A 19,697-nucleotide genomic window follows, 5' to 3' on the forward strand; every position below is an offset into this window, starting at 1 on the left:
TATGGATTCAAGATGTTTTAAGATTCATTATTCTCATTGGGGAAAAAAGGAAAAGTTTTTGTCTACAATTGTAATAAATGGAGAATTGGAAGGTTAAAAAGTAAAAAAGTGAATTATGAGTAAAAATGAGCTATTTGTTCATTTTAGTCATCTAGTGACCTTGGTGTGGGTCTTTAGGTTTTGCTTAGCCATGGAATATTGTTGTTCAGTCCATTGGAGTTAGTTTTTAAATGGTACACCCATCTTTGCTCTTTTTCGAAAAGTATTTTCTTCACATTATGGGTGATTTCGGTTAGAGCTTCGATGATAATCCAGCGCAGGTCATCAATGGTGTGTCCATGTTCAATATAGTGGTTACTCATTTTGGTCATTCCTCTCTTGCACTTCACATTGCTCCCATGCTCACAGATTCTATGTTTTATTTTGCGACAGATCATGCCAACGTACCTAAGGTTGCAGGGGCATGTAATCATGTAGATTACATGTGTGGAATTGCAGTTGGTATGTTGCCTTATGGTCCATTTCAAATCTGGTGTTAGGTCGATTTATTTTGTGACAGTAGTTAGTTTGCATACCGAACAGCCTCCACAACGATAGTGGCCTCTCACTGGTTGCATATTCCAAAGGGTATTTGTTGTTTCTTTCATTCTGGACTCCCGTGGTCTTGTGTGGACCAAGATGTTTTTATAATTTCTTGTTCTCCTGTTTGCAAATCTTGGTTTTGGCCAGTCTAGCGAGCCGGATGTTAGTATCCGCCAGTTTTTATTTATAATTTTTTTGACTGCGTTGCTTGCGATACTGTATATTGTTAGACAGGTTGGAGTCTCTGTCACAGGATTCTTAGGTGTTGCTTCTAGGAGACTTTCTCTGGGTTGGTTTCTTGCCCTCTTCTGGCATTTCGCTACCGTATTTACTGGGTAATCCTGTCTTGATAGTTTTGAGCTGAGATCTTTTGCTTGTGTCTTATATTCCACCAGTTCACTACAATTTCTTTTTAAACAGAGGAACTGGCTGTATGGCAGGTTGTCTCTGAGGGGGCGCGGGTAGAAGCTGTTGTATGAAAGTAGACTATTTTGGGCGGTTTGTTTGAAAAAGGTTTTGGTTCTGATGGTTTTGTTCTCTACATATATGGTCAGGTCTAGAAAGTCAAGCTGTTTTATATCCGCAGTGTAGGTGAACTTCAAACATTGGTCTTGTGTGTTCATCCATTCGTAGAAGCTCTTTAGGCTTTCTTCTGTGCCTTCCCAGATTACGATGATGTTGTCTATAAAATTTTTCCAGAATCGGATACTAGACAGGAAGGGGTTGTTGTCATTCTGTATAAATGTCTTTTCAAAACTACTCACATACAGGCCTGCCACGCTTGGAGCGAATGTACTCCCCATGGAACGTCCGTGGCACTGCTGGTATAGTGTGCCATTATATTCAAAATAGTTCTCTGGGAGGGCAAGCCTGCAGCATTCCAGGACAAAATGTCTCGGTGTTTGATAGTCCCAATTTTCTTCGAACAGTAGTTCCTCCTGAGTCTCCATAGTTTTTTGTTGGGGTAGGCTAATATATAGACTTTCCACGTCTAGTCCAACTAGAAGCATGGAGTCGCTTGTGTAGATTTGTTCTTGGAGAAGATTTAATAAATCACGGGTACTTTTTAGGTAGGTAGGTGTCAAATAGTGCCTATGGGACTGGAGGGTTTTAACAGCAAGAGGCCACCACCATAGCAAGTGTGTACTGTGTAAGCTATACGAAGTGCCACTAGCATACAATTCTCATTAGAGATTGGATGAGGGCTTTAAGAAACTCCTCAGCTGTTTATTTGGATTCCCCATTAACAGAAATTATAGCCACCTTTAACGTATTACTACCATGTGTCAGGGTAGGGAGATAATGTCCTCCAAAACCCTGAAAGACTGTGCTCCACCAACAAAAGCCTAAATCGTCCCCTTAATCTTTATCAAATGAAAGGTTGCTAAGGTCATTCTAGAGATAGCAAAGGTTTACCACAATGTGGGTTGTTGTTGTCATATGTTCCTTATCTCTCCCAGAGAAGCAATTCCACTTTCTACTATGCGTTCCTCATTTGTAGGCAAGGATGAAGACTTTTGCTTATATCCTTCTTTGGGTGCAGGTCCCCGGGCTTACAGCTGATATGCCGACTGATAGAAAAGGTAGATGCTCTAGATATAGGAACTCCAGTAAGTCTGCTAAAAGTACTGCTACCGTAGTAAAGACAATTATTTCCCTTACCTCACTCAAAAAATTTGAAGTTGGCTTAACCCTTAAATTAAAATAATTGATGATCAATATTACATTTAAGAAAAATATTTTATGTATAGTCCTGAAAGGAGATTTAGATCTCCATATTTATCTTGACTCAAGCATGACCCTTGTACCTTTTGGGGCCTATTCACATACTGCGTTCTATAGATACATTGATAAAGCTCACATACTGAAAAATGCTACTTTTAGATGCAGAGATGCATACCTCTGCCTCTCCTATCTTTTCTGTGTAAAGACATCTGCTCCAACTGTGGTGATAGTTGCATACATACATCTATGTTTTAGTAGTAAATGTGCAAGGGAGAAAGGGAAGTTTCAGGGAAATGGAGAATACTTACTACTGAAATGGAGGAATTTGGGGGGTAGGGAGGGACATGCTGTCACCCACAAATGAGTAAGACTATTGTTATTTACAAGCTAACTTTCTACAGTTACTGTAACCTGCAAGCATTCGCAAAGCCTATAGGTCTCACCATTTGGGCCTACTGATTCTGGTAGTGATTTTAGCCATGCAGCGCAGCATCCCCAATGCTGTGCCCCATGGCTGAAGAATGTTTAAAACATATTTTTAGAGGTGTATCAACATTTTGTAGGCATGTGCACCATGCATGTGTATGCAGGTGGGTGACAGCAGCATAGGGTTGTGGGTGGGGTGGAAGCAACAAAGCAGCATTGGTGGTGTGGTGCACTTTATATAGTGGATGGTGAAGCAATGTAATTTAAGATGTCATCATTAATGTCATCCGTGATGTCACTGACCATATCATGAGTGATGCAATATGTGAGGTCATAAGCAGTGCATTGTGGGGGCACAAGTTATAGTTAGCTCACGACCTATATCGGCTAAAACGCACTGGTTTTGTATCAGTGAATTCTGAGCATGTCTATAATTTCCCTGTAATTTATTTATTTTTCAGTGAATTGTAAGGCTTTTTGAAATGCTAATTCCCAAATATAACGTCCCTGTAACCTTTGGCTTTTTTAGTGAACTTCTAAGGTTTTTTAAATGCTAACTCCTAACTATAATATCCCTGTAACTTTCAGTTTTTTCAATTAATTTTCAAGGTTTAAAAAAAAAAAATATTTGGTAACTATAACGTCCCTGAAACTTTTAGTTTTTTCAGTGAATTTCTAAGGTTTTTTAAATGCTAATTCCTAACTATAATGTCCATGTAACGTTTTTCTTTTTCAGTGAATTTCTAATGACTTTTTAACTCTATTTGCTAACTATAAAATCTCTGTAACCTTTCATTTTTGGAGGGAATTTCTAAGATGTTTTAAATGCCAATTCCTAACTATAATGTCATTGTAGCGTTTGTTTTTTTCAGTGAATTTCTAAGGTTTTTTAAATTCTATTTACTAACTATAATTTCTCTGTAACCTTTCATTTTTTCAGTGAATTTCAAAGGCTTTAAAAAGTAAATTTCTTCAATATAACATCTGTTTAATTGTTACTTATTTTGAGAAAATTCCAACTATTTTAAATGTTAGATAGTAGTTGTTTAGTGATCTCCTATTTAAAATTGTCTGTCTATAATGTTTTTGGAACAAAACCACTATTACTTAGTGTTTGCTGTTTTCGCAGCAACACCGGTGATCGCTGAGATGTCGCTATTCGCAGATACTTCATGTTTTATAGAAACTTTAAAACACATATATACACATATTTTAAGTGATGTTTGACACTAGGGGCCTACTAACTTTACGTCCGCACTCGGGCCGGAAATTCCGGCCCGGAGGTGGAGCTTCCGGCCCGGGGGCGGAGCTTCCGGCCTGGGGGCGGAGCTTCCGGACCAGAGGCGGAGCTTCCGGCCCAGAGGTGGAGATTTCGGCCATGGTTAAATCTAGGCCTGGGCGAAGCACTACGCTACGCTCGCGTAGTTTGCGAAGTTCGCGCTACTTCGCACTACGCGAACTGCACGTAGCACAGTGCGAACACGCGTAGCGTAGTGTTGCGTAGTGCTGCGGTCATTTTTTGCTTGCTCGCGGTCCTCAACGTCAAGTTGGCGACCGCGAGCAAGCAAAATGACATCCTGGCGAGACTTTTTCCTTGTTCGCGATCGCGAGCATGGAAAATAAACCTCCCGGCGAGATTCCCAACGCGAGAAGGTCAGGTTTCTCATTGCGAGGGGTCGCGTATGCTCGCGACCGCTCGCGATGAGAAACTACCAGTTCGCGTTGAGAAAGCTGCAGCTCGAGTAAAAATCTACTCGAGCAGCAGAAAACTACAGCTCGCACTGTGCAAGATGCCATTTTCAATGATTGCACAGTGCCGGTTGCTTGTCCGCACTGTGCAATCATTGAAAACAACATCTTGCACAGTGCGAACATGTTACTTCGCAGTTCGCGAAGTGCTACGCGTAGCTCGCGTAGTGCGAACTTCACTTTGCGTAGCTTCGCGAAGTGCTACTTCGCGAACTACGCCCACCCTTAGTTAAATCTCCGCCACTGGCCGGAATCCCCACCTCCGGGCCGGAAACTCCGCCTCTGGGCTGGAAGCTCCGCCCCCAGGCCAGAAGCTCCGCCTCCGGCCCGGAATTTCCAGCCCGAGTGCGGACGTAAAGTTAGTAGTCGTAAATCCATTCTGTGAATACCAAAAGTAGTAAGTGCATTCTGTGAATACCAAAAGTAGTAAGTTTAGGATTTTGTCTCAAGTTAATTCTGTGAATCGGGCCCAAGTTGTTAACTGATCTCCTACTAAAGTTGTCTGTCTATAATAATTTTTTAACAAAATCACTTTTACTTAATTTTTCAATTTTTTGAGGCAATACAGAACATCGCGGTGACCTCACTAATCGTGGTACTGTGTGTTTTACAGAAACTCTTAAACACATACATTGACATATTTTAATTGGTGTTTGACACTATTTGTTTAGTGATGTAATCTTTAGAGTTGTCTTTTTATAATAATTTTTTAACAAATCCTCCTTTGCTTAGCATTTCCCATTTTCACGACAACAGTTGAAAATGCAGTGACGCTGCTAATCATGGATACCACAAAACTCTGAAACACAAAAATAGAGATATTGTGAACAAGTTTCAGTGTAGCTGTTCAGTATTATACTAATATAAGTGGTGCTTCTGTTCATAATTTTAAAGACAAATACTTTAAAGTTCTTTTATGAATGTCTGCTAACGTGCGTCAATCGAGAAAATGCCGGTCACCGTGAACATCACATGACCGTGAAAGCAAAGAATATCATTGGATAATATACTTTTCAGCAAAATGAATAGAAAGTACACACCCACTCCTCCTTCTTGAATCTTATTTCATAGAACCTTATTCTAAGCAGGTGGTTAAGTCTTGATGGAGAGATTTCTTGGGTCTTTTTTGCTTGCAAAAATGGCAACCCAGCAAGGAGATGGGGTGAGAAAGAACAGTAGCAGGACCAGGATGTGGAGAAGGTTGAGATTGAAGATCTGGAAGATGAGGGGCCTCCACAAAAAAGAACCAGTGTGGAATGGGATTTTTTCAAAATCCCATCTGGGGAATCGAAAACAGTAGCTAAAATAGTGCAATGCACCATTTGTGACAAGACCCTCTCTAGTGGGACAAATATAAAGTACTCATGTGGGACGACGTTCATGTTAAACCACCTCAAGACCTACCATGTAAAACATTTGCAACTGACAATCAAGCAGATAGAAGGTGGAGGACCATCTACCTTATTTGCAGCAGCAACAATTCCTGTCCAGTAAATCCCTTTAGACTTCCAGACTGCTATAGATGTGGCTCCAGAGTTTTCTAGAATGTCCACATGCTGCATGGACTGTCGGGTTGTTTCAACTGCTGGTGATCAGTGAGTGTGTTGCAGCTATTCGCAAAGCTGCAAAAAATCACAAATGCTAAATTTAAAAAATATAAAAAAGAAAAAAAAGTTAAACATTTTTAAAACCCCCAAAAAATTACTAAAAACAAAAAAGGTTCCTATTGCAACCACCTTTTACAGTTAAAAAAAGATAAAGTATGCATGTATATTGGAATGAGTGCATGCTCTATTACTTACCGGTAATCTTCATTACTGCGGGTCCCGTTGTCCTCTTCCCATTGAATACAAGTAGAGATAACCCTCTCCCAACAGAAAAAAAGACCAGAGGAATACTGAGACCCTAATGCCCCTCCCGCTGGGAGTACATAAGCAGAACTTACCCAGCATTCTGCCTGAGCTATGAAGCCCCCAACAGGAAGGCCGGCCATCTGGGAGGGAGGGCGGGGCGTATGATTGGGACGAGGACAATGGGACCCAGAGTAATGAAGATTACCACTAAGTAATAGAGCATTACCCCCAGGTCCCTCCTGTCCTCGTCCCATTTAATACAAGAGGAGAATACTAAAGCAGAAACCCGGCCTTCTAAAACCCACAAGCAAACCAAGGAAACCACACCAAAGGCAGCAACCAAAGGGAAGCAAAATGGAGAACTGCTGGAAACACCAGGCAGAGCACTCAGACAGAAGGGTGCCCCACCAAAGCAGTATCACACAACCGAAAACCACGGGAGACCACCAAGATGAAGAGGCAGACAACCCACAGAGGGCAACCAGCAGACACCAGGAGCACCCCCCCAGCGACCAAGGAAGCGGGAGAACCAGGTCAAAAAAAAAAAGGCAACCAAGGCTGCCAACAACAAAGGACAGTGAGGAGGCCACACAAAGAAGAAGATACCCAGCGGCCCAATGGGCCAGCAAGTCAGAACCAGCCAGCAGGGACACAACCGAGGACCGGAACCGGAACCGGAACCAAGAAAAAGAGAGGGTGACAGCAAGGAGCAGCCAACCAGAAAACGAGAAACAGAGAACACAGGCCAACCAAAAGGAAAACCCACATTGCCAGGCGAAGGGGAGCAAGCCCAAAAAGGCGACCAGACCAAAAAAGGAAGCCTAAAGGAGGCACCCCAAAAAGACCCCAAAGGCAAAACCCCAGAAGGGAAAGGCACCAAGCAACCAACACACCAGACCGCAGCGCACCAGAGACAATGAAGCCCCAACAGGACATGGCCAAGGGTGCCCACTGGACAAAAGACCAAGAAGCCCAGCACCACCAGGCAGGCACACTGGACCAATCCAAAAGAGGAAAGAGGACAGGGCAAGCCAAAAAAGCAAAGGCACAAGCACAAAGAACTATCCAAGGGCATGACTACCCAGACCAATTAGAAAAGGGGGGAAGCAGCAACCAACACAGCCCCAGCAGAACACCCTAACCTCAAGAGCAGGGAGACCAGAGCAGAAAGCCACATCGCCAGAGAAGGCACACACTGACCACCGGAGAAGAGGTGCAACGGGCCCCCAACAGGACAGCCAGACGACCAGGCAGCCCAGAGAACCCAAGACCAGAGCAAGGGAACCCCAAGTGAGTTCCAACACTAGCAGCAGGCGAGCCAAAACCAGAAACGGACAAAAGAACAGGCCAGCCAGAGACAACCCCCCCAAAAAAAACAGGCAGGCCACTTACCAACAACGGACAGGCCAGCAAGACCGGGGGCCAACAACACTGCACTCACAGAGGCCCGGAAGGGGCAGGACAGGGACAACCACCACAGCACGGAAACCCCAACCCCGAGGGCAAAAGAACCCCCAAAACCAGGAAAGCCAGAGAGGCAACAGAAGCCAGGGCAGAAGCCAAGCAAACCACCTAGGCCAACAAACTCCATGGCCCAGCAGGCACCAAGGGAGGGCAGGAGCAGGGGAGAAACCCCCCGGGCAGAACCAAGGCAAACAGAACACCAAGCAAACTGGAAGCCAGGGTCAAAGCCAAGCAACCCACCTGAACAGAAGGATCTAGCGGCCCAAACCACACATGGGGAAGGCCCAAAACAGGGAATGCCCCTGCAGGGCACTGGCAAAAGCAAAGCCCAGGGAGGGTTAGATGAGCCAGAGGCGCAAGCCCCTGACACCCCTCCTCCAAACCACAGCAGCAAGTGCTGGGAAACCAGCAGCTAGGCAAGCAGGCACCTAAACGGGGAAGACAAACACCTGGCAATGGCACCCCCGACAGAGGAGGGGGGGCACAGAACGACAGACACTGCCAATGAGAGCTAACCAAAAAGAGGGGGACACACAGACAGAAAGAGGGGCTAAGGCCACAAGGGGCAGACCCATTCCACCACCGCATGAACCCGGACATGACTGCCAAGGGGACAGCCACCCACAGGCGGAGATCACACCAGTCAGAGACCACAGCAGGTCCAGGAGCCCCAAAACACAAAAAGAGAGCGGCATGGGCGCAGGATCGGGAGACTCCCAACCAGGAAACAACAAGGCCAGACCGCACCAAATGCCAGAGAACAGAGGATGACAGGTGACAGCAGAATCCCGGAGCCCCCGGACCACCCAGGCCAGCACAAGGAGGCCACCAACCAGTCCTGGCCCACCAAAAAAAGGGCCAAGACCAGAGAAGACCAGGGCCCAGCAGGGAACCCAGCCGGAGGCAGGGAAGGCCCAAGGAAGAAAAAGACACACCCATAGATGCCACTGCAGGAGGAACAAACACAACAGCCTGTGACTACCCCAGGCAGACACAAAAACAGGGAAGGACCAGACCCAACATAGCACAACCCCAAGAGCAGGATACCAACAGGGCACGGAGGAACAACCCCACAACCCCTGTAAACCTAGGCAGTCACCCATCCAGGGAGCCACTGGGCCAGAACAAGCAGAGGGCAGATGCCCCAAGGAGGAAAGACCAAAACCAGGGCAAAGGGTGCAAACAAAGGGAAATGTGGCACAGGAGAGGCAAGGGAAGCGACCAGGCGAGGAATCCAGACACACAGGAGGACGAGTCAGGAACCCGAATCGACAGCCCCAAAGGCAAGACAGAAGACGCCAACCACCACAGCACCCATCTGACCCAGGAGGACTCCAACCCAGGACAGACACAGCCAGGAAAAAGAACCCCCGGCAATATTATTATTATTTATTATTATGTGTTCTTATATAGCGCTCAACTTACCCTTGGGCATCTTGGCGCTTGCATTGGGAACCCGTCCTGGTTTTTCCCTGTGAGATAACCCGTACTGGGCATCCCCAAGGTGAAAGCCAGGCATCCCGCCGCGGGGGGGCTGTTGTGGAGATTAAGCAAGCTTGTTGCCCAGAGCTGCATAGTGTGAACTCATGCTTAGAGTGGGCACCGAAGCGAGAACTATCGAGTCCGTGGACAATTGGGCTCCGGACCCTGCCGCGTCGGCAATTGAACCCTGGTCCCGGGTATGCCTCCTCTAACCAGTGAGCTACACTTCTCCACAATAAAGCATAGGAGGGCAACCCCACCCAGCACCGGAGAAAAAGTCATCCTCATACCGCCACGCAGCACGCACCCAGAAGAGCCGGGCCCTCAGACACAGAAGAAGGCCCCCCAGACCCAACAGTATGCAGAAGGGGCACAAGACAACAGTAGAGGCATAACAGGGCAATGTAGCAGTCAGCACCAGCACAAGGAGCAAACCAGCCAAAGGTGGAAACAGCCATAGCCACTCAGAACACACGCCCAGGGGCCGGGAAAAAGTAACAAGACCCCTCCCTGCTAGGAAGCCCATGGTGCACCCCCAGGACCCATGGCAGGAAAGGAACATAACGCATCTGCCCGAAGCACCCAGATATCCACAAAGAGACACCAAGTAGAAGAGGGGGGCCAGCAAGCAACAAACAGAAGGAGAAACAAAGCGAGGCAAAATGGAGCCCCATAAAGCCCCACCACCCGCTCCAGGGACCTGAATGTGGGGGAGGAGCAGCAGCACAGAGCCGCAGCCAGTGGACAGCACACGGAGGAAAGTAGAAAACGCCATGTGATGCTGTACATACGCGGTGGTGACCGGGAGACAGGAATAAGGCCCAACTAGCTAGCCCAAGGTGCACCACCTGGATCCACGTCAGAGAAGGAGGAAGCAGCTCCACCTGCGTGAGGTAAAAACACAGCATGGAGCAAGAAAGAGTGCATGAGTGGTGCATGGACAATTGAATGAGTGCATGAGTGGTACATAAATGATTGAACGAGTGCATGAGTGGAGCGTAGATGCTAGAATGAGTATATGTAAGGTGCATGATGATTAAATGTGTGAATGAGTGGTGCATGGATGATTTAATGTGGGAATGAGTGGTACATGGATGATTGAATGAGTGCATGAGTGGTACATGGATGTCAGTATGAGTGCATGAGTAGTGCATGGATGTTAAAATGAATGCATGAGAGGTGCATGAATGTTTGAATGAGTGCATGAGTGGTGCATGGATTTTAGAATGAGTGCATGGGAGGTGCATGGATGTTAGAATGACTGCTTGAGAGGTGCATGGATGATTGACTGAGTGCATGTGTACTACATGAATGATTGAATGAGTGCATGTGTAATGTAGGAATGATTGAATGAGTGCATAATTGGTACATGGGTGATTGAATAAGTGCATGACTGGTGCATGGAAGATTGAATGATTCCATGAGTAGTGCATGGATGATTGAATAAGTGCAAGAGTAGGGCATGGTTCATTGAATGAGTGAATGAGCGGTGCATGGATGATTACATGAATGCAGGAGTGGTGCATGGTTCATTGAATGAGTGATGCACGGGTGATTGAATGAGTGCATGGGTGGTGAATGGACAATTGAATGAGTGCATTAGTGGTGCATGGATGATTGAACAAGTGCATTGGTGGGGCATGGACAATTGAATGAGTGCATGAGTGGTGCATGGATGCTAGAATGAGTTTATGAATGGTGCATGGATGATTGAATGAGTGCAAGAGTGGTGCATGGATGATTGAATTAGTGCATGTGTGGTGCATGGATGATTACATGAGTGCATGAGTGGTGCATGGGTATTTGAATGAGTCATGAGTGGTGCATGGATGACTGAATGAGTGAATGAGTAGTGCATGGATAACTGAATGAGTGCATGAGTGGTACATGGATGATTGAATGAGTGCATGAGTGGTGCATGCATGACTGAATGGGTACATGAGTGGTACATGGATGAGTAAATGAGTACATGAGTGGTGCATGGATATTAATATGAATGCATGAGTGATTAATGAATGATTGAACAAGTGTACATGGATGATTGAATGAGTGCATGAGCAGACCATGAATGATTGATTGAATGAGCACATGATTGGTGCATGGATGCTAGAATGAATGTATGAAAGGTACATGGATGATTGAATGGGTGCATGAGTGGTGCATTGTTGATTGAAAAAGTCCATGAGTGGTGCATGGATAATTGAATGAGTGCTGCATGGATGATTGGATAAGTGCACGAGTGGTGCATGGATGATTGAATGAGTTCATGAGTGGTGCATGGATGATTGAATGAGTGCATGAGGGGTGCATGTATATTAATATAAATGCATGAGTGGAGCATGAATGATTGAATGAGTGCATGAGTGGTGCATGGTCAATCAAACGAGTGCATGAGTGGTACATGAATGATTGAACTAGTGCATGAGTAGAGCATGGATGCTAGAATGAATGTATATATGGTGCATAGATGATTAAATGAGTGCATGAGTGGTGCATGGATGATTAAATGAGGGCTTGAGTGGTGCATGGATGACTGAATGAGTATATGAGTGAAGCATGGATGATTGAATGAGTGCATGAGTGATGCATGTATGATTGAATGAGTGAATGAGTGATACACAGGAGTAACTATGAGTGCATGAATGGTGCATGGATGTTAGAATGAGTGCATGAGAGGTGCATGAATATTTGAATGAGTGCAGACATGGTCATGGATTCTAAAATGAGTACATGAGAGGTGCATTGATGTTAGAATGGCTGCTTGAGAGGTGCATGGATGATTTGAATGAGTACACATGTACTACATGAATGAGTGAATGAGTGCATATGTAATGCATGAATGATTGAATGAGTGCATGAGTGGTGCATGGATGATTGAATGATTCCATGAGTAGTGCATGGTTCATTGAATGAGTGGTGCATGGATGATTGAATGAGTGTGTGAGTAGTGGATGAGTGAAACATTGATATTAGTATGAGTGCATGAGTGGTTCGTCAATGATTCAATGAGTCATAGTATTGGCTAACACTCCAGAAATAAAACTGGATCAGTCAGAGACTACAGAGCAGCTGATTCATAAAGCCCTACATTGGCTATTTAAATATACAGGGGAAAGATTTATTCTGTACAAACATCTCATCATGGCAAGGAGAGTAAATTGGGTAGGAACTGGGCCAAAAGTTATAGAAGGGGACTGTATTGTTATGAATTTGAATAACCAGCATCTCGTAGGTGACCTTTTGAGAATACTGCCAAGCACTCCCCCCTCTTATTCTGAGATCTGTGCTCTCCCGCTAGGTTTTTTCCATAAACCAAACAGACCATTCCAATTCCCCAACCCCAAAGTAAACTCATCTCATTACTTTGACCGCTCCCTTAGTGCATGTCCTCCCCAACCCAGCTTACCTGTACCTCTTACTAATAGATTTGCTCTACTGGAGGTTATGCTTGAATGTGATTGACTCGTCGACCCACATATTCCACTATTTGATGATCATTATGCACCAACACTCAAAGACAAAGCCAAGGTTTCATTTTCTTTTCACAAACCCCCCAAAAATCTGGGTATGCAGAATGATAGTTTGCCCCTCCCTGAGACTACTGGTCAAATAGTAAATATCTTGGAGCCCACTAAAGTTATCTCATGGGAAATCGCGGGGTATATCGAAAAAAGAGTAACCCTGATTGGCTATCCCTCGTAACTGGCTATGACATCTTGTGTTTTCAAGAGACCTGGGATGTTAATCAGGTTTACTTGAACGGGTATCGTTCATTCCAGACTATTGCCATACCATCAAATGCTGGTCGCTCAAGGGAAGGTTTATTAACATTATTGTCTAATATACTTACAGCAAGAGTAAAACTTTCCTAAATACATCTCCATACTATCACATTATCCTTTGTGAGCCCTATGAAGATGGGACTTGGATCCTTATACATTTTCATAATAATAACTTTGGTAGTAAACAAGCAGAAATGTTAGCACCTTTAGAAAAAGATATTGCTATTTTGGAGAAGGCACATCACAAACCCTGTGATATAGTTTGGATGGGCGATTTCAATGCCCACCCCTGTAAGAGGGCTAATATGCTGACATGTGGGTTGACAGATGCTGAGGGGCATTCTGTCCTCCATTTTAGCCACAATATTTATGGTGAGATCCTCATTAGGCTATTAATAGTAAATAATCTTGTAATGATAAATCCACATGATACTGTAACTGGACAGCTAGACTTCATGTTCTCCTCTAGTTCCTATCTTTCAACCCTTCACTATATCTTGGTCTCAGACACAATCAGAAATTACTTACCAAATCAAGACTAATGTTAATGCTTTTAGCGATCACGCTGCAATTATCTATCACATTCCATCCCAACAAAACCTTAAACCCTGTCCTCAGTTAGCTATTAAACCTCTGATTGCAAAGAAAAATGGGGTGGCCTTAAAGTAGGAGAGTGGACACCGCAAAGTTTGTCGGGAATATAGTAGCTAAGCGGGCATCAGAGATACTGATATGCTTAGATTCAATTACAAATAATGAAATACCATCAGCCTTTGAACGAATTCTAGTGGAATTCATGCTGCACTGTTCTCATGAGGCACAGGGTCAAGACTAATTTGCATATGGCTGGGTCTAAACTTGGGCGGCGTAGTGAGCAAAAGAACAATGGATTTAACCCAGATCTCTTGACTGGGGGTGAATGTATGATTTATTCAGCATTCCGTCCATCATTTGTTTGCGGAGCACTTTTCACCATCAGTGGGATGGGTATGCCCAGATGTGGGTGCCTTGCTCACTGTGCCACTGGCTGATGAAGGGTAATACCCAGAAACCGGTCCCAGGATGCCTGTTTCCGGTCCAGGGAGGACCTGGATTGGCAGTTCGGTCTGGACTGTTCCCATGAGGCACAGGGTCAAGACTGATTTGCATATGGCTGGGTCCAAACTGGGGTGGCGTAGTGAGCAAAAGAACGATGGATTTAACCCAGATCTCTTGACTGGGGGTGAATGTATGATTTATTTAGTATTCCCTCCATCATTTGTTTGCGTTGCTTTATGGGATGATACTGTTTTAATTGCCCCCACAGCAAAAAGCTTATAAAAACTTCTTAACCTTTTTATTAACTTCATGAGCAGCCTTGATCTGTCAACATACTTTTCCAAGTCACACGTTAAGAAACTTGGCCCCCCCAACACTAAAATGATGATACACGTAGTCGAAGGCCAACACATTAGTGAGGTAGACAATTTCAAGTATTTGGGGTTTTATTAGATTCGGAGCTGAAGTGGCACTCACTCATATCTCAGAATGTTCTGTCCTTTAATAGAGTGACATTCAGTATTAAAGATTTTTCCCGTCGTCTAGGGTGCACTCACAGCCAATCGGTCCTGGAAATTTACAGGGCAAAGTGTATCCCCTTAGTAACCAATGGTAGTCGAATATGTGGATATGGACTTTTGAGAGGTCTATCACGGGTCCTTCAAAGTGTTTCCTCTGAAATTGTCCATGAGGAGCTAGGTTTAGACATTCTCATTGACCAGCTTTGCATTGGCCCCTTAAAGCTCTGGAACTCAATCTGGTTAAAGGAGAAACTTAGTTTTAGCAGGTTATTGTTGCAGGATTGTTTACTATTGGAAAAATCCTCTTTGATCCCATGGCTGGCGTATGTGGCACATAATCTGCTAGCCCTAGGGTGGTCCGATCTTTATGACAATCCCTCTCTTTTAACTCATTCTATGGCCAAAAAGGAAAACACAGTGTTTAGAGACAAGTTTTCATCAGAGCATGAGGACTTTGCACTAACAAAATATTCTATGTGACATACAATATTAGTGCAAAGTGTCAGCAATATAGAACCATACTTAACCTGAAATATGACACGCCATCAATGTCGTCTGTTGAGCCATTTCAGGCTGAATCTATTTACCCCCCTCACCTTCTCTAATCACAGATGTTTTTCAAACTTGGACCTGCGCCTCTGCGAATGTGAAAATATAATGACTAACAACACTTTACATGTCACTGTGCTTTTCCCAAAATACAATAATCTGTGGCACAAGTTTCTATTTCTGATTTTAAGGTCAATTCATTTTACCCAAGTCAGGCCTGCTCTGTTGTTTTTACAGCTCTTAAACTCGCCTTCTGTTTGTTTGTACCTTGTACGCTTTTTGATGAGGGTTTTATAACATGAATTTGTCTGACTATGATAACATGTATGTTAATTTTAATGATATTTTATGTCTTTTATGGTTTTATTTGAAAAAACAAAATAAAGAAACTTGATTGATTGATTGATTGATTGACTACAATTATTATAGAATATATACACTCAGTTTTTAACTGTCATAAGATAATATAGTGATTAGATTCTATATAAAGTCTTTTGAAGAATGTAAAAGTACTGTTACATTTCCAATAGATTGAAGATATTACCCCCAATAGGCTGACTAATGTCTAATAAACAATAAATGCTATAACAAGAAAAAAAAAACATACACCAGTTTTATCTACAAATAATCCTCAGAACTTTGGTTGAAGAAATAACAGATTTGAGTTTGGTAACTTCTTAGGTAGTCTCGGTTTTAATTTTAGAGTAGTGTCATTTCTTACTGTCCATCCAGATTGGGATCTTAAATACACAATATAGGTGCCGATTACGATCCGGTAAAAAAATAGCCCGTACGACTCGTATCCGGTCTTTTTACCGTACGAATCGTACAAGTGCCGTACAAACTGGCAATCACGATTCGCATGGTAAAAAGTCCATACGAACCGCATTCGGAATATTTCCCCACACGTCCTCGGGTCGGAAAATGTGTCCGACACGTCCTCGGACGATTTACCGTACAAATGTGAAAAGTCAAGTCCGACCGAGGAATCACGATCCTACCCGTGCGTCCGATCTCACAACCGTATGGTAAAAACACCGTCCGCACCGAACTCCCATTGCAACCATGGAGACATGTCCCCGCATACGTGCCCAACACTCCCCCCAGCACCCATACGTTCGAGTCGCACTCCCCGTTAATGTACACACCCCCCCTGTATGTACACCCGTGTACGTGTCGAACCCCCACCCGTGCATGTACACCCCAGTACATTCGCGTCGTACCCCCACCCCTGTATGTGTCCTACCCCCGTGTATGTATACCCCAGTACGTCCGAGTCGTACCCCCACCCCTGTACGTGTCCTACCACCGTGCATGTACACCCCAGTACGTTCGAGTCGTACCCCCATCCCTGTACCTGTCGAACCCCCACCCGTGCATGTACACCCCATTACGTTTGCGTCGTACCCCCACCCCTGTACGTGTCCTACCCCCATGTATGTACACCCCAGTACGTCCGAGTCGTACCCCCACCCCTGTACGTGTCGTACCACCGTGCATGTACACCCCATTACGTTCGCGTCGTACCCACACCCCTGTACGTGTCCTACCCCCGTGTATGTACACCCCAGTACATCCGAGTCATACCCCCACCCCTGTACGTGTCCTACCACCGTGTATGTACACCCCAGTATGTCAGAGTCGTACCCACACCCCTGTACGTGTCGTACCACCGTGCATGTACACCCCAGTACGTTCGAGTTGTACCCCCACCCCTGTACCTGTCGAACCCCCACCCGTGCATGTACACCCCATTACGTTCGCGTCGTACCCCCACCCCTGTACGTGTCCTACCCCCGTGTATGTACACCCCAGTACGTCTGAGTCGTACCCCCACCCCTGTACGTGTCGTACCACCGTGCATGTACACCCCATTACTTTCGCGTCGTACCCACACCCCTGTACGTGTCCTACCCCCGTGTATGTACACCCCAGTAAGTCCGAGTCGTACCCCCACCCCTGTACGTGTCCTACCACCGTGTATGTACACCCCAGTACATCAGAGTCGTACAGATACCCCTGTACGTGTCGTACCACCGTGCATGTACACCCCAGTACGTTCGAGTCGTACCCCCACCCCTGTACCTGTCGAACCCCCACCCGTGCATGTACACCCCATTACGTTTGCGTCGTACCCCCACCCCTGTACGTGTCCTACCCCCGTGTATGTACACCCCAGTACGTCCGAGTCGTACCCCCACCCCTGTACGTGTCGTACCACCGTGCATGTACACCCCATTACGTTCGCGTCGTACCCACACCCCTGTACGTGTCCTACCACCGTGTATGTACACCCCAGTACGTCCGAGTCGTACCCCCACCCCTGTAAGTGTCGTACCACCGTGTATGTACACCCCTGTACGTTTGCGTCATACCCACACCCCTGTACGTGTCGTACCACCGTGTATGTACACCCCAGTACGTTCGCGTCGTACCCCCACCCCTGTACCTGTCGAACCCCCACCCGTGCATGTACACCCCATCACGTTCGCGTCGTACCCCCACCCCTGTACGTGTCCTACCCCCGTGTATGTACACCCCAGTACGTCCGAGTCGTACCCCCACCCCTGTACGTGTCGTACCACCGTGCATGTACACCCCATTACGTTCGCGTCGTACCCACACCCCTGTACGTGTCCTACCCCCGTGTATGTACACCCCAGTACGTCCGAGTCGTACCCCCACCCCTGTACGTGTCCTACCCCCGTGTATGTACACCCCAGTACGTCCGAGTCGTACCCCCACCCCTGTACGTGTCCTACCCCTGTGTATGTACACCCCAGTACGTCCGAGTCGTACCCCCACCCCTGTACGTGTCCTACCACCGTGTATGTACACCCGAGTACGTCCGAGTCGTACCCCCACCCCTGTACGTTTCGTACCACCGTGTATGTACACCCCTGTACGTCAGAGTCGCACCCACACCACAACCTCCTAAGTACGAAGCGCACCCCAGGCCCCAACATCACAACCGCATGTACGAGTCGTACCAAGCCACACACAAGGACAGCACCGTACAACCAAATGGCCCATGTACACACCGTACACACGCTCAAAACGCACGTACACAACCAGGACAAACCAAAACAACACAAGAATACACCATTCGAATGGCACAAAGCCACAAAACATGTCCAACAACCACTAAAAAAACACATTCACTGACCTGCAACTGCCAAAAACAAACAGAGGCCCAAAACACCACCACTCCTTATAACACACCCACCCAAACTTCAAACACAGCCACACCCACCAATGGACCAATAAAAAGAGCCCACACACACACAAACCATGAGCCTTTGCAACAGACTCACTGCTGCCAGACACCACAGACAACCTACAGCACCATACTACAAGCTTCACCACACCTTACACTTGCACACCTTCACACAACCACCTTCACAAACACCCCCTCATCACATTCACACACACACACACCTGCACAACCACACCCACACACCCACAACCATCCACACACCCCCCCCCACCATCCACACCCACACCCCTCACCATGCCCACTACCAAGAATCCAAAGTTCAGTAACCGAGAGTTGGAGGTCCTTGTCGATGAAATCCTCAGAGTCGAGCCACAGCTCTTTGGAACATTGGTCAGACAGACCAGCATGGCAGCAAAAACAGCCATGTGGCAGACCATCATCGATGCTGTGCATGCTGTTGGGGACACCAGGAGGACCAGGCAGGAATGCCAAGCCAGGTGGTACGATCTGCGGAGGAGGGTCCGAGCAAAGATGCTGGAGGAACACAACCAGGCCAACGCCACTGGAGGAGGCCCCTTCCGCAGACCCGTTCACTACCAGCCTTGGGAGGAGAGGGTGATGGCCATACAGCTGGTGGAGGCAGTCGAAGGATTAGGAGGACTCCGAGACCCGGGTGAGTACACAAACAATGCACCTCACATGGGGGGAACGTCATCCACAACCAAAATCACTAACAGGCACGCAACCACCCCAAGATATCGCATGACTCAACCACACTCCATGAACACGCACATGCCACTGCCGCCACCATGCCCCATGCACCCAGCTGGACAATGTCAAGTCACAAGCCACAGAAGACACCAACACATGACACGGTAACCCGGATGGCGGGAGGGTGGGCCCCAAAATTCACATAGTGCAACTCAGAAGCAGACAACAATGCCCTCTGCCCATATGGCCTAGGTCACAGCCAGACAAACAGTGTGTCCCCACACAGGAAAGACTCGCCAGCAAATGGCGGACTCCTTGCATCAACACATGGGGGTGAAGGCACTGTTTAGCACATGACAGCAGCTAATGAACAGCCAACATTGTGAAAGAGTGGCAGCACACACCACCACAGCAGCAGCGCAGAGACACACACTACACCCAATGGGTGCCTGGAGATCAGAAACAAACTCACATCAACAAGCCAAGGGCCACTCAAAGATCTGCTAACAGTGTGTGCCCAGGAAGCTGGGCTGAGGTGACAGAGGGTGACACACAGAGGGAGGGAGAGGGGGACAGAGAGGGAGGGAGAGGGGGACAG

The sequence above is a fragment of the Triturus cristatus genome, chromosome 4_2 (assembly GCF_964204655.1).
Source record: "Triturus cristatus chromosome 4_2, aTriCri1.1, whole genome shotgun sequence".
NCBI lineage: Eukaryota > Metazoa > Chordata > Amphibia > Caudata > Salamandridae > Triturus > Triturus cristatus.